Below are 13,307 nucleotides of genomic sequence, written 5' to 3'. Positions count from 1 at the left end.
AAAAATGATTTATAACTTTGTGGATTTTCTAGCAGGAAATCTTTACGCTGCTATTCCCATGTTTGTTTTAAGGCTTCCCCTTTTCCTCCTCTTCGTTCAGCATGCACAAGCACAGCTCTATCCATAGTATGTTACTGCAATATGTGCTTTAATGGTAATAAAGCAATCCAGAATTTCAGTACACCAAAGGGGATGCAACACCTCCCTAAGCTGAGCACACCTCCTTTCTCATACAAGGTACAGATGCCAAAATCCAGAAGAAATAATAATAATAATAAAAATCTGGATAAATAAACCTGTATCAGAAAGATGTCATTCCCAAAGTAACTCCATTTACCCAGTTCTGTATAAAACACTGGAACCCAGCACCACTCTACACCAAGTCTGTGGCAAGTTGTCAATAAATTACTCTGAAATTGTTTTTTTCTTTCAAAATACCAAAATGTTATACCCTGCTGGGGAGAAGCCCGGTTATAACAAACCACTTACTTAAAATGCAGCTTTGGAAACGTTTATTTTTGAAAGTTCTGTTTGACAACACTGAAAGTACTGTATTTGTTTGATTTTAAATTTTATTTAAGTTACTAAAAAAAACCTCTAGCCAGGGCTACAATGCCAAGGAGTCACTTTAAGGTTTCCAAAATAATGCAACTCAGTGAACACCGGGTTCTACAATTCTTTTTTAAGGGGAAGAGCGGGTGTCGGGGGCTGGCGTCCCCTCAGCCCCGCCGCCCCTTCCCGCTCCCTGCCGTGCTGAGGCGACGGCGGCGGCCACTCCCCCAGCCATGGGCACTCGCCAGCCCCGCGGCATGCTGGGATTTGTAGGCGGCGGCCAGCGCTCGCCCGGCGGGGGCATGGGGACCGCGGACTACGAGTCCCAGCCGCGCCCGCGACCGGCTGACGGAGCGGGCGGGGCCGCCCCCCCTCCCCTCCCCTCCCCTCACTATACCCTGCCCGCGCCCCCGGCGCTCACCTTGGGAGTGGAGGGGCGGCGGCGGCGGCGGCGGTGGGGAGGCTGGGGCACCGCCAGAGGGAGGCAGCGGCTGGAGGGAGGCAGCGGCTGGAGGTGAGCGGAGGGCGGCTGGGCTCACCGGGGGGGGCTGGCCGGGCCTCCTGAGGTGGGAAAGGGGGTTCCTCCTGAGAGAGGGGGCCGTCCTGAGGGGGTTGTGTTCCCTCCTGAAAGAGGGGTCCCCGTCCTGAGGGGGTGTCCCCTCCTGAGGGGGGTTCCTTCTGAGGGGGGTGTCCCTTCCTGAGAGAGGGGTGTCTATCCTGAGGGGGTGTCCCCAGGAGCAGAAGAGGGTTGAGAGATCAGTCATTTCCTCATCTAATGCTTTCAACCCTACGATGCTGAGCTGCGGGCTGTTGGGGTCAGAGCAGCCGCCCCAGTCACGTACCAAGCAGAAGTAATAACTGCTTTCGTCTTTGCTAGCTTCAACCCGAAGATCTTCCAGACCTTTCAAAAAAAAAAAAAATAACAGGATTGAGCTGTGCTTTTTGCAGTGTTCTGGCAAGGGACAGGACTGAGCCTCCCCCCGTGTCAGTGTTCTTCGACTTGTGGTCTGCGAGCTGAGGGAACGTCCTGAACTCCATAGAAGGGATCAGTGAAAGCAACTGGAAACGCCAGCCAGGAAAGTAAGTAGGCTTAAACTTGTTGTGCTGGTGCACGAACTGCTTTTCTACAAAACTTTGGTGTCTGAACGTTGAAAGAGGGCTGAAAGCTGCCTTCAGGATGCTCTGAAATTTCAGATACCCGTGTGGCTGTTGCAGCTGGCATCCAGAGATATGCCGTCAGTAATAATCATTAAAAACCTAGCTATTACTACCTTTAGTTTGTGATGACTCAGCAGAAAGTACATTCATATCTATTCCAGTCGCTCAGCATTAGTTTGGATGGGGAAGAATGACAAGTCTGAATTAGCTCCTGGCCACTGGCTTTTTTTTCTCCAAAGTTTTCACAAAAGGAAAGCAAAATTTCCAGAGAGTTTCAAAGCTTTTTCTCCTAAATGTGCAATACAATATATTCTAGGTAATAGACATCTTTTACTTATGAAAATTCCATAACATAAATCATATGGTACTTTATTAGCCGCTGTAGAAATGGTACAATTAATCCCCTTACCTGTACAGCTTCAGACAGCAAGTACATGTGGGTTACTTGCACTGAATTAACTCTGTGGAGATCAACTCTAGCATTGGCCTTCCTCAAGTGATAGTAATCATATTTTGAAATAGTTGGTTTATGGCAATTCCAGGTATTCTCGGGACATGTGGTAGAGGTTCCAGTACTGATTTTAGCAGTGTTTCTGAACTAAGCTGCTTTACTGATTGTCCCGCAATGCACTGCCAAACATCTCTGAAATGTAATGGCTAAAGAGCTACTCGGCGCTAGCATTGGTTACTCTAGTTGTTACTGAACTAGGGGTCACAGCCCTCAGTGAAGCAGTAGCAGCTATAAATCATGCTGTAAACTTGACAGGCTGCAACCAGAATAATTTGGGGAAATACTGAGGCACAAACTGTGTCTGGTTTATTTAGTAGGCAGTTATCAAGGCTTAATGTGTCATTGTCCCCATGTCCCCAGTTTGAATGCAGTGCGACTGAAGTATTTACATTAGAGTAACTTTCCTAGCAACTTCTGTAGCATCAGAACTTCAGCTGGATAACAGAAAGACAATGGACCTCAAAGAATAATGAAATGACAATGACACTCTATCTGTGCGTGTCTAGGAGATGTCAATTTGATGATTAAATCGGAGTATACAAAATTCCTAGGAATAGCATGTGTTATATCAGCTGCCTCTTCTTCCTCTGGAGTAACAGTGGCACATAAGGTCTTTCGTGCCAATCTACTAATTATGCCATCTTCCTTCCAGCATGGAAACAGGTTGCTTTACTTTATTACTCAAGATTCAGTAGCTGTCATGAGTTCCCTCGTTTCTTCATGCCAGTCACACTTTTTCAAATAGCTTTACACGAGGGTCTTCTGGTGTGTCATGCGTTTCCCTGCGACCAGCATTCACTTCCTTCTGAAACTGATGAACTGATAGACTTTTCCATAAGAACTGTTCTTCTAAAGCCTGTGTTTTATTGTCTCGTGGGTTGGTAGATCTATAACTTTTAGCACAAGAAGTCTACGCTGAAGTTAAACTTCTCACACTCAAATCAAACTATTATTTTGCAGTTAAGTTTAGAGAATTAAATGCCTTCTTTATCCTGAGGTTTCCTTCTCTAGACGTGTTAAGCAGCATAATGTTGTCCTGCAAGATCAGTTACGTCAATCAGATCTTGATTTTTATTAATGATCATAAAAGTCCATATACGAATAACTGGCCTCTGTGGGAACCTGGGTTACCTTTCCTAAAGATTTGCATTAATGGTTTCTTTTGTTTTGTGCTGTAGCAGGCTGGGAGGACCTTCCATGTGACAAACAATAGCGTGATTGCCATTTTGGGAGGTTTTTGACAATGAGTGGGTATTTTCAGTGCCTAGGTGGTGTCTCTGTTTCTTCAGCCTTCACTGAAGATTTCTTACCAGTTTTGCACAGGTGGTGGATCAAGTTTTGCTGCTCTGCTTTAACTTTTGCCTACCTTTGTGTATGTCCAATTTTGTTTGGGTTCTTTGTGGTGTTTTGTTTTTTTTTTTTTTTTCAACTAATTAATATATTTTAATAGTCTAAAACCTGAGATTCTGACACCCAGACTGGACTAGAGCTAATGTCAGATTGCTCATTTTCATTCATTTTATGGAAATCAGGGTCTGAGACAGGGCTGTGGCTTTCGGGAGCTTCTCATATAATCTCCCATAACTAAAGCATGGGCAGAACTTTCCAATCAGGTTAAGGTAAGGTGGCTAGGCATTACAAAATTTGAATTTTGGGCAGCTGGTGTTCATGGAGCAGAATTCAAAACATAATATACCACACAGGAGAAAACTTGCGTCACTATTCCAAGGTGCCTGTCGGGGAACGCTGCCTGCTCCTGTTGTGGCAGGAGCTCTGCTGAGCTCAGGCATGTCTGGAACAAAACCACAGGTCTTTTTCATAGATGCTGGCATCTGTAATGCCTTCTTTAAATGCTGAAGTTTTGCTGCTGCTGTCATACCTTTATGGCACAGCATGGTTGAACTCCTTTTCCAGAGAAATGGAAACCTGAGTTCAGTTACCTCTTCAGCACATTAGGGTTTAACCTTGCCTCTCCCATTTACTAGAAAGGTGCCATTGCTACACGGTTTTGACTGCAATGCTGTTTTATAAGCCCTCCCCATTTGTTTCAGTTTTAATATTTCTTTATCTTCTGGTCTGTTTCAAAGTTCAACTTGAAATTTTGCACTGTACTTCTTGGCCGGTTGGTTTCGGTTCTGTAGTGTGTGTTTCTATGTTTTCTTTTCCAGTTTCATGTTTAAAATTGATGCTTGCGATCTTTTCCAATATGGCGTTGCAGTGCTGCAGATCCTGCTGTGCTTGTGTCCACATAGCTGACCCGAGCCCTTTGTATGTGCGTTTCTGAGGAAAGGAGCTTCTTGCAAGAAGTTGTCAGACCAGGAAAATAACTCAAAGAACTTCATTTCATTTGATGATCCGCGGCCCAGGCACCCTTGTTGCTCTTTCAGTTCTTTGGTCGTTGCACCCTGTTTGTGTTAGCTGTTGAAAGAACCTATTCATTCTAGGAGTCAGTTGGAGAACTCTTCTTTGTCCCTGCAGTCCTGTTTAAAGTAAGTTTTACTTATATCTTTATGAATCTGGCATAGATGAGGTTTTGGTAGGTGGTCTCCTGGCTTTGCTGCTCGCTTGAGTGATGGGCACCACTACTCTCTTACAGCTCTCCTCAGAATATACATATCTTCAGCTCTACCAAATAAATGGCACCAATTTATGAAGACCTCACCAACACGGCTGAAAATCTGGTGCTTCAGTGGCCTTGTCGGGTTAAAGTACAACTGTGAGGGCATGAGCCTGGCAGGCTGTTTCATCAGTCCTGTACTCTTTACTGTAAACCTTCAACATAGGAAAGTGTTCGGTGCAAACCAATAACTGGAGTCGGTCCAAAGCAATTTCGGGATGTTGTCCTTCGTAATTGCACCGTTGGGGTTGTGGAGCCGTTTCTTTAGCTGGGTAAAGATAAGTGGTTTTAGCTTGTGTAGCAAAGAGCAGGCACAGAGCTGTCACTGCGGGGTTGAGGAAGCAGACTGTGACATAGAGGAGGAGGACTCATTAGGCGGCTCCTCCGCTGAGGAAAGTGCATCATGTAACTACTCCCTTCGGCACACTTAGTGAGTGGCAGCTGGTATTTAAGCTCCCAAGGAGTGCTAGACACACACTTCTCTTTCTGTGAGTTATCGTATCAGCCACAGAAGAAAAGCGAAGGCATACAGTGAGTGCAAATAAAGGAACAACTTGTTGTTTAACCTGAGAAGCTTCTGTTACAGGTTCATTTTGCTTACTGTGAATTTTAAACATTTCAAGGAAAAGCAGTACTGGCCACTGCATGCTTGTGGCCTTCCTGCATAACCTTGGCGTCAAGATGTCGAAGAAAGTAATTTCCACTGGCTGGCAATCACCTTCAGAGCATGAGGCAACACCCTTAAGTACATAGGAGACAGGAAGACGCTATCGCCTGGATAACCTAATCTTAGCCAAGTAGCAGTTGCATAAACACGGGCAGGGTATGTCACAGGTCAAGTCCTACTCGCTGCTTTTGTAGGATTTAATTTGATACCTATTGCACAAAAGGCATACCCAGAAAATGGGTGTTAGGAAGTAGCTGTCAAAGAGCTGTTTCTTCCAAACACAGAGCCTCACATGGAGAAGTAGAACTTCTCTCTCAAAACTAGCAGGAGAGTTGCAGCTTGATTAAAGAGTTATTACTGCTTTCTCAGACAATATCTGCCCTATGTGAAGCTCTTTGGCTTTTTCACAAACAAGAATCCTTCAGGAATTTCTTCAGGCATGACAGTCAGTGTACCTTGTTCTGCAGAGGGGCAAATCCTTTCTGAAACGATTAGGAAGAGGTTCCCTAGAGGACCCTTGGAGAGATTTAAAAACCTCTCATTAGTTAAGTAAAGTAGTTACTTCATGCCTTGTTTTCAGCAGTGAAACTGGGATATAAATTTATAATCCTCTTCTAAATCCCCTCTTCCCTCCTCCCACCCCAGTCATTTCTTCCTGTTAACATTCTGTGGCTCGCTGTCCTTCAGCTTCCCTATGGCTTCAGAGGTTCGCACTATAAATATGATCACTGAAATTAATCTGGTTATAAATAACAACCTTCTGCTTTTTTTTTTTGTTTATTTTTAGCCTGATGCAGCCAGTTGAGAGGCTGGTGGTGTGTGTAAACAGGGCTGAGGAAGCAGTCTGTGATGCAGACTGGGAGGGCTCAGTAGGTGGCTTCTCCGTTGAAGAAAGCTTACCATGTAACTATTCCTTCTGCACAGTCAGGCACTTGTTTGCTGTCCGCTTGTTCCACTTTGCTGGGAAAAGATGGATAAAAGGTGCCACGAACACTTCTAACGTTCAGCTGAAGGTCAGTAGTGCACTAAGGTTACATGGACCGTTAAAGTGATTCTGGGTTAGCTTGGTGTGCGTGCTTGATCGTGATTCATGTTCTCTCCTCTGATCAGCAACTGGATGGCTAGAATGAAGACTGCTCTAATAAAGTTTTTGGCAGTGAATTTCCCCTGAGGAACTGAACCTAGCTAATGATTACCTGGCCCTGAGCTACATGAAGGGCTGCGCATCCTTATCAGTTGGCTTGAGTACAACACAGCAGTCATCGGCCACGATACCATTCTCATTAACTTATCTGATTCCACTGTCTCTAGCTACTGCTTCTGGAGATCAAAAGGAATATTCTGGGGGGGGTGGGTATGGCAGATTCAGACCATCCATGACCTTTGCAAGGACAGCAAAGCCACGAGAAGTACAAATAAGGATGATCATATTTCTGTGGGTTCTCTTGGACATCAAAGTGTCTGCACTGGAAACAGAAGCCATCTCTTATCTGCATCTGACTGGCAGGGAGACTGGTGTTTGCTGCTCAAAGTGCTTCAGGTGTTTGTCTTATGTGAAACTGATTAAACAGCTCAATCAGTGTAACAGGTTACCAAAACATTATCTTGTTGAAAACAAACACAAGATTGCTATTTGATAAGAGAGAACATTAGATACTTTAATAAATTCATTAGTCCATGGAATAAATCATTAGAAGCTAAAGTGTTTTTGTCAAGGGCCATGAAGTATGAAATACCCCTTATGCCTAAGGGGTAAGTTACGTAACTTTTTAAAGGTCTGATTTGTTACCATTTTCTGAGACAAGGATCTCTGTGCTTCATGTGTTGTTGTTACGCTCTTTTCAGTGGATAAATGATCAGTTTGATAGAGGAAATGTCATGCTGAATCAGCCTGAGGAAGGTGAGGCTGCTGCTGCTCCGTGTCCCCAGATCCAACCGGGGGCAAGGCTGAAGGTGTGTTCCCAGCAGGTACACAAAGCACACATACACTACATATTTCTATATATATTTGGCCAGCCACACTGATTAGACAGACAGCACCAACATATTCTCATCCTTTTTCCTTCCTGGCAGAGCAGCATGGAGATCCACAGCAAGAACATGCATAAAGACATACATATATATATAAATTTATCTGTGTAGGAGGTGGATCCCTCTGGCAGCTGGGCTCGGACACACAGGGTCCAGTAGCTAGCTCCTGCATCCCACTGTCCCCACTTGCTGGCAGCTGGACCCCAAAGTCCCCCCCCAGTTGCTGCGCATGCACACATGTGGATGGACTGGACTTCCCAGCTCCTGATAGCTGGACTCCCAGTCCTCCCTGGACTTCCCAGCTCCTGATAGCTGGACTCCCAGTCCTCCCTCGACTTCCCAGCTCCTGATAGCTGCCCACCCTCCGTGCTCGCAGCCCTAGAGATACGCAGGTGCTCCCACACCCACAGCTGGCTGCAGCGTGCCAGGCCCCATTGCTGGTCACCCCGTGCTGCTCTGGGCGCGTGGAGATGGGCCTTTGATGGGCTGATGGCTCCTGCCGTGGGCCTGGGAGTAGCCTAATGGTGTTATTTGGGCTCCCCCTCCTGCCTCTGCGTCTCTGAGGAGCTTTTGTCATGTACCTGGCACAGTTTATGTAGCCATCTTGACTTTTTATGTGGAGTAGAGGGGAAATTTTGTCTGTCTAAAGGCTGAATGGGGATTCACAATCCTGATTTTTTTTTTAATGTTTCACCAGAGCGTCTCCCAGAGTGCATTTCTTAGCTTACAACCTACACAGTGAAAATTCCGTTCAGTTCACAAGTTGTTTCTTAGTTTGTGAAGCTTTATACGAAGGCTACAATTCCAAGCCATCTATTTGTTAGTGGACTTAGTGGGAGTAGCGAAGGAGAAAGAAGGATGATAAGCACAGTCCAAGGAAAGTAGGAGAGCTCATTGACCCACCCAGTCATTTTACATCTGCTTTGTGGCTTTCAAAAAAAAAACAAAACAAACACCTTCTATTCCAGCTTGCTATCATTTTATAATTGCTGAAGATAAGTAGAAGAGCATAGGGCACTGTGGAATGAGGCCAGAGAGAAGAAAGAAATGTGGGAAGTTGTGGTTATTAAAATTGCCTCAGTTGTGTGCCTAGCCTCTTCAGACCTTGCAATAGCTCTGGTTTTCAGTGTACATTTGGTGGAACACATTTTATGTAGTGTGAGTGTATGTTTCCACCAGCCTTCTGGCTGACGGCAGTCCACTGTTATTTGTAAACCTAAAGATACTTAAATATTCATTAGACTTTGCAGTTCACAATCAAACTTGGAGTTCCCCAGCACAGATGCATTCCTCTAGCATAGTGCTGTATTAGTACTTTCCGCCCACGCTTTGCCAAAGCAAGTCTGTGCTTAGCTGCCAGAAGGAGGGCTTTCTGCTCTTTCAAAACAGGCAGGTCATTATTCTTCATGTCTCCAAATCAGCGTAGATGGCTTGACAACCCTGCTTTATCATCTAAGATTGGGAAGAGAAAGTGCTTAATTACTGATGATGGTGTTATAAAGTGATGTTTGCTTCACTTTTTTTTTCCCTTTGACACCTTCAGTTTGATAGTAGCAGTAAAGACAAGAACGGGTCTTTATCAGTCAGATAAAGAATTGGCAACTCTTAAGTCTTTTGCATGCACCTTTTAAGTACTTTAGCTCAACTTTTATCTGGCTGATAAGATTAATGGCAGTGTTTCTTAATAGAGTATTAATTTTTTCCTTGCTGTGAAGTTCAAAGGTTGAACGAAAGCAGTGTTCCACTGTTAATTGGGCCTCACAAACACCCGAAGATCTCCTTTCTCTTCCCTTGTTGAAGGCCTGGGAGTTTCAGAAGTCATAGCGTTAAGCTGTGTCCTCGTGGGAATGACAGTAGCTATTTTCACTCTTCCTTGAGCATGTTGGGAGTGAAGGACAAGGCTGAATTTCCAAGCCCTCGATATCTCTAGTGGCTAATAGTCATATTGGTAGCCAGCAACTACTTGGAGAGACACTGAAACCAGTCGCAAATTGCCACTCTCTCCATCTCTGCAGCTGCTCTGTGGACAATGTGGATTGTCTGTTGTAAACACAAGCATCTCAATCCATCTTGTCCTGTGTCCACTTTTGGAGAATAAAAAAAAGGAGGGGGGGGAAATAGTGGATGATATTAAAGACTTTCATCTTTTTTATGTTGTCCACAGCTTGGTATTCAAAGTAGTCATCAGAGAACACGGGTTATTTAGGGCTGTTAAGATGAAGTTGGTGACGTGACATGGAACACAGAGAATAGTGTATCCAGCTGTCGTTTTGGTGTGGATTTACAATCTCTTTTAATGTGGTTTTATTTATCCATTAAATGTCGCATTTGCCACATTTGTGTTCTGATATCCACCATGACCCACAGCTAAACACAAGATCCTATCCTGCACTGTCCTACCTCAGGTTAACTTTCATGTTAGGCCGTTCTCATGATTCAGTGCACTACAACTTCCTAGTTCAAGCCAAATCAGAAATGCTCAATCTACAGTTAACAAACTTCTGGACTAAGGGATGGTGAGACCTAGGTTATGACCTCTGGCAGTATTTCAGACTAACACTTGCCATCATCTGGGTAGCTGATTCAGAGCTGAGCGCAGTTCAGCTGGTCAGTTACATCTGGATCATTTATTTTACTGTGGCAAACAGAAGCCCTAGGCAGGACTGGAGATCTGTCGTTCTGAACATGCTCATAGTATCTGGAGCAGTGTTGACACGTACGTGGAAACGAGGAAGGAACTGAAGATCTTATGTTCTCTTCATAGCTAGATTTACACTACAAACTTGTCTGGCTTCTCCAAATATTAACCAATCCACTTGAAGCTGAGCAAACTTGAACGTGGAAGATATGTAACCTGATTAGGACCTTAATTGCTTGGAGTTAGCAGGGGATTGTTTTGTATTGCTGGCTCTTCTGGAGCAGGAAGAAGGGGTGCATGCTTTTCAGACCTTGGCTAGAAAGTTTTTGATATTATATTCTTGTTTTATTCGAACAGCTCGGTGAAAACCAAGCCTCTGAACTGATATTGTTTGTTATCCCTACTTATGTGCCTTTTGCATACAGCTGTAGTTCTGGTTTGTTGTGATTTCTTTGAGTGGGTTTTCTATTTAAGACAGATTAAAATTGCTTCTCAGTTTGTAAATGAGAGTGTTCAGCACACTGGACCCAGCGCTCTACACATATCTCACCGGTACTGAGCCGAGGGAACAACTGCCCCTCGCAGGCGGCTGGTGACACTGTAATTAGCCTAGGGTGCTGCTGGCCAGGAGGGCAGGTTGCTGCTTTATGTTTGAATTTTTGTCCACCAGTAGCCCCAGTTCTTCATCTGCTTTCCAGATGATTAAATACTAAATCCCTGCATTTGCTGGTGCATGGGGCTGTTTCTCCTAGACTTCGTGCTGCTCTGTGTTGAACTTCACAAGGTTCCTGTCCGCCCATTTCTCCAGCCCATCAAGGTCCTTCTGAATGGCAATGCAACTGTCTGGTGTATCAGCCACTCTTTTCTGTTTTAGATTGTCTTTAAACTCGTCTTTAAATTCTTGTGTATGTCCCATCTGTGTAAATGTTCCTGTACGTGATCCTTTTCACTGGATGTAAGTTTTCCTTGCTCCAAATGTTCCCACTGGTCTCAGGCTGGGATTGCTGAAGACTGATCGTACCAATAAAGCATGAGACACAGCTAATCCTTTTCCATGTCCTTTGTCACCAGGTCCTTTGTCCTTTTCTATATAGTTCCCACATTTTCTGTAGTCTTCCTCTTGCTGCTGATAACAGCTGTAGAAGCCCTTTTTGTTCCCACTCATGTCTGCCAGATTGAACTCCAGGTGGAATTTGGCTTACCCTGAAAGCTTGAACAGTGTCTCTGTATTCTTCCTGGGTCATCTGTTCTTGTTGCCACATTTCATATGCTTACTTTTCGCCTACAAATTTTGTCAGGAGCTCCTCATTCATCTACACAGGCCTTCGTTCCACTCTTGCTTGAATTCTTGTTCATTGAGATGGACAATTCTTGTGTTTGGAGGAAGTGATCCTTGAAAATTTGCCAGCCCTCCAGGACTCTTTTTCTCTCCATGGGTGTGCAGAGGTCTAGGACTGTATGTCTGGTTTCTCTCGGGATTCTGGACTCCTCCATCTCCTGGTGACTGCAGCCAAGGCTTCCCCTGAGCTTCATGTTCCTGACCAATTCTTCCTTGTTCGTAAGTGTCAGGTCCAGCAGAGCACATCCCCTTGTCAGCTTCTCCATCACCTGTGTCAGGAAGCTACATCCAGCTACATCCTGCATCCCAGAAAGCTTCTGGAATGCGTATGGTCTGCTGGGTTGCCCTTCCAGCAAGCATTAGAGTGGTTAATATTTCAATTACATTAGGATTCATGTGTATCTTCCTGTCTAGAACAGAGCAAGATGTGAAGTGGGAAGTGGTATTTGTGGGTAGGTAGGCTTTGATGCAGAAAGAAAGTGCTTCAGATTTTAGCAGCCAAACATACATCCTAGTATGGAAGGTATTGCTTGCACTATGAAATGAGATAAATATGATAATATGGGGGTGAGAGGGGGAAAAAAAAGAGGCAGGGCTAGTCAGAGGGGAGTTGCAGGCAGGTTGATTGTGTTCTAATGTCGACCAGGTCAAAATCTGCAGGTAAGGGGAAGAATGTAATATTAAGAGCTACAATTTGCTAAACAATAACACAAAATTCACAAAATGTCATGCAGGCTTCTTAATAACTTGAAACTATGGAAAGATGGAAAAGAAGCTTAAAATTCATTTCATTAGTGCAAAGCTAACAAGCTCTGATAACGCCTTTGATGTGCTACTGTTTTAGATAGCTTATTTCATCTATAATATCTGAAGTAAATCTTGAATGTGATATAAAGAAAAGTTAAAATATCAGTAAAAATATCCTTTTGTGACTGTCTATGGAAAATCTTGCTTACAAATTAACGAGAACTGAAGAGGCGCTAGGCTCTCTTCTAGAAGTTAGAGAACAGTGAGCCCTGGGTGGAAAATTCCAGCACCTTTGTCAGACTGAAGGCTTAGGGAGCAATATTGGTATTTTGCTGCCGGGCAGCCTGTATTTGCTGTATCAGAGCGTTGGACCAATCGTGGTTAGCTCCGTCCGAGTGTTTAGGTAGTAACTTGTTTAATTTCTGTGTGGTAACCCCCTTCTGAGAAAGTATTGATGTACAGTAAAAAACTAAGCACCTCCAAGTTAACTCTTGGTTCAAGGCAAACACGCGCTTAAGTGCCTCGCTGGACTTGAGCCCAAAGAATTTTGGCCGTTTCCCATTATTTCAAGAGATCAAGCTGTAAGTAACATCTTTATCCAGATTAGAGTAATTGTGGCAAGATTCGGATTAAAATGCATGTATTTTCTCCTTATTAATTAATTCCCAGCATGGCAAAAACATCTCAGAGTACATTTACTTCCTGCTTTTCCCCTGAAAAAAAGCCTGTGTCAGTCTGAGTCAGGCTCTTCCCAGCAAGAATCAAGAGAGGAGATGAAGTAAGTAGGAAAGGAGAGTGGTGTCTTAGGGCACAGATGAGTTCTCTACAGTTTCTCTCTACCCAGAACTACAAAACCCCCAGAAAAGAGCGAGGTGTGCTGTAGAAACTGAGTCTTACAGTGTTGTAATACATCGCATCACCCACAGCGATCACTGCCTTCCCTTTTCGGCTTCTGGGTTACAGGGATTTAACTGAAATCTGTCCTTTACTTTTAGAGCCAATTTGGAAAATTCTCTTTTTGGTAAGCTTCACTGTAGTCCTGCGCAC

At 44.3% G+C, this 13,307-nt stretch overlaps 1 protein-coding gene across 1 annotated transcript in view; it reads left to right on the top strand.

Moving 5' to 3' along the window:
• Positions 1 to 892: 892 nt before the first annotated feature.
• The window catches only part of SLC26A5 (solute carrier family 26 member 5), a 34,649-nt gene continuing 22,234 nt past the window's right edge, over positions 893 to 13,307 (top strand). Inside the window, exons 1-2 of the mRNA XM_035549569.2 lie at positions 893 to 1,066; positions 1,501 to 1,632. The gene's annotated coding sequence lies outside the window, so the exon portion shown is untranslated. The remainder of the gene's footprint in view (positions 1,067 to 1,500; positions 1,633 to 13,307) is intronic.

Source organism: Cygnus atratus, chromosome 1, assembly GCF_013377495.2.
Source record: "Cygnus atratus isolate AKBS03 ecotype Queensland, Australia chromosome 1, CAtr_DNAZoo_HiC_assembly, whole genome shotgun sequence".
Taxonomy (NCBI): Eukaryota; Metazoa; Chordata; class Aves; order Anseriformes; family Anatidae; genus Cygnus; species Cygnus atratus.
Note: the sequence above shows the minus strand (reverse complement) of the source record. Positions and strands in the feature narration are given on the sequence as shown.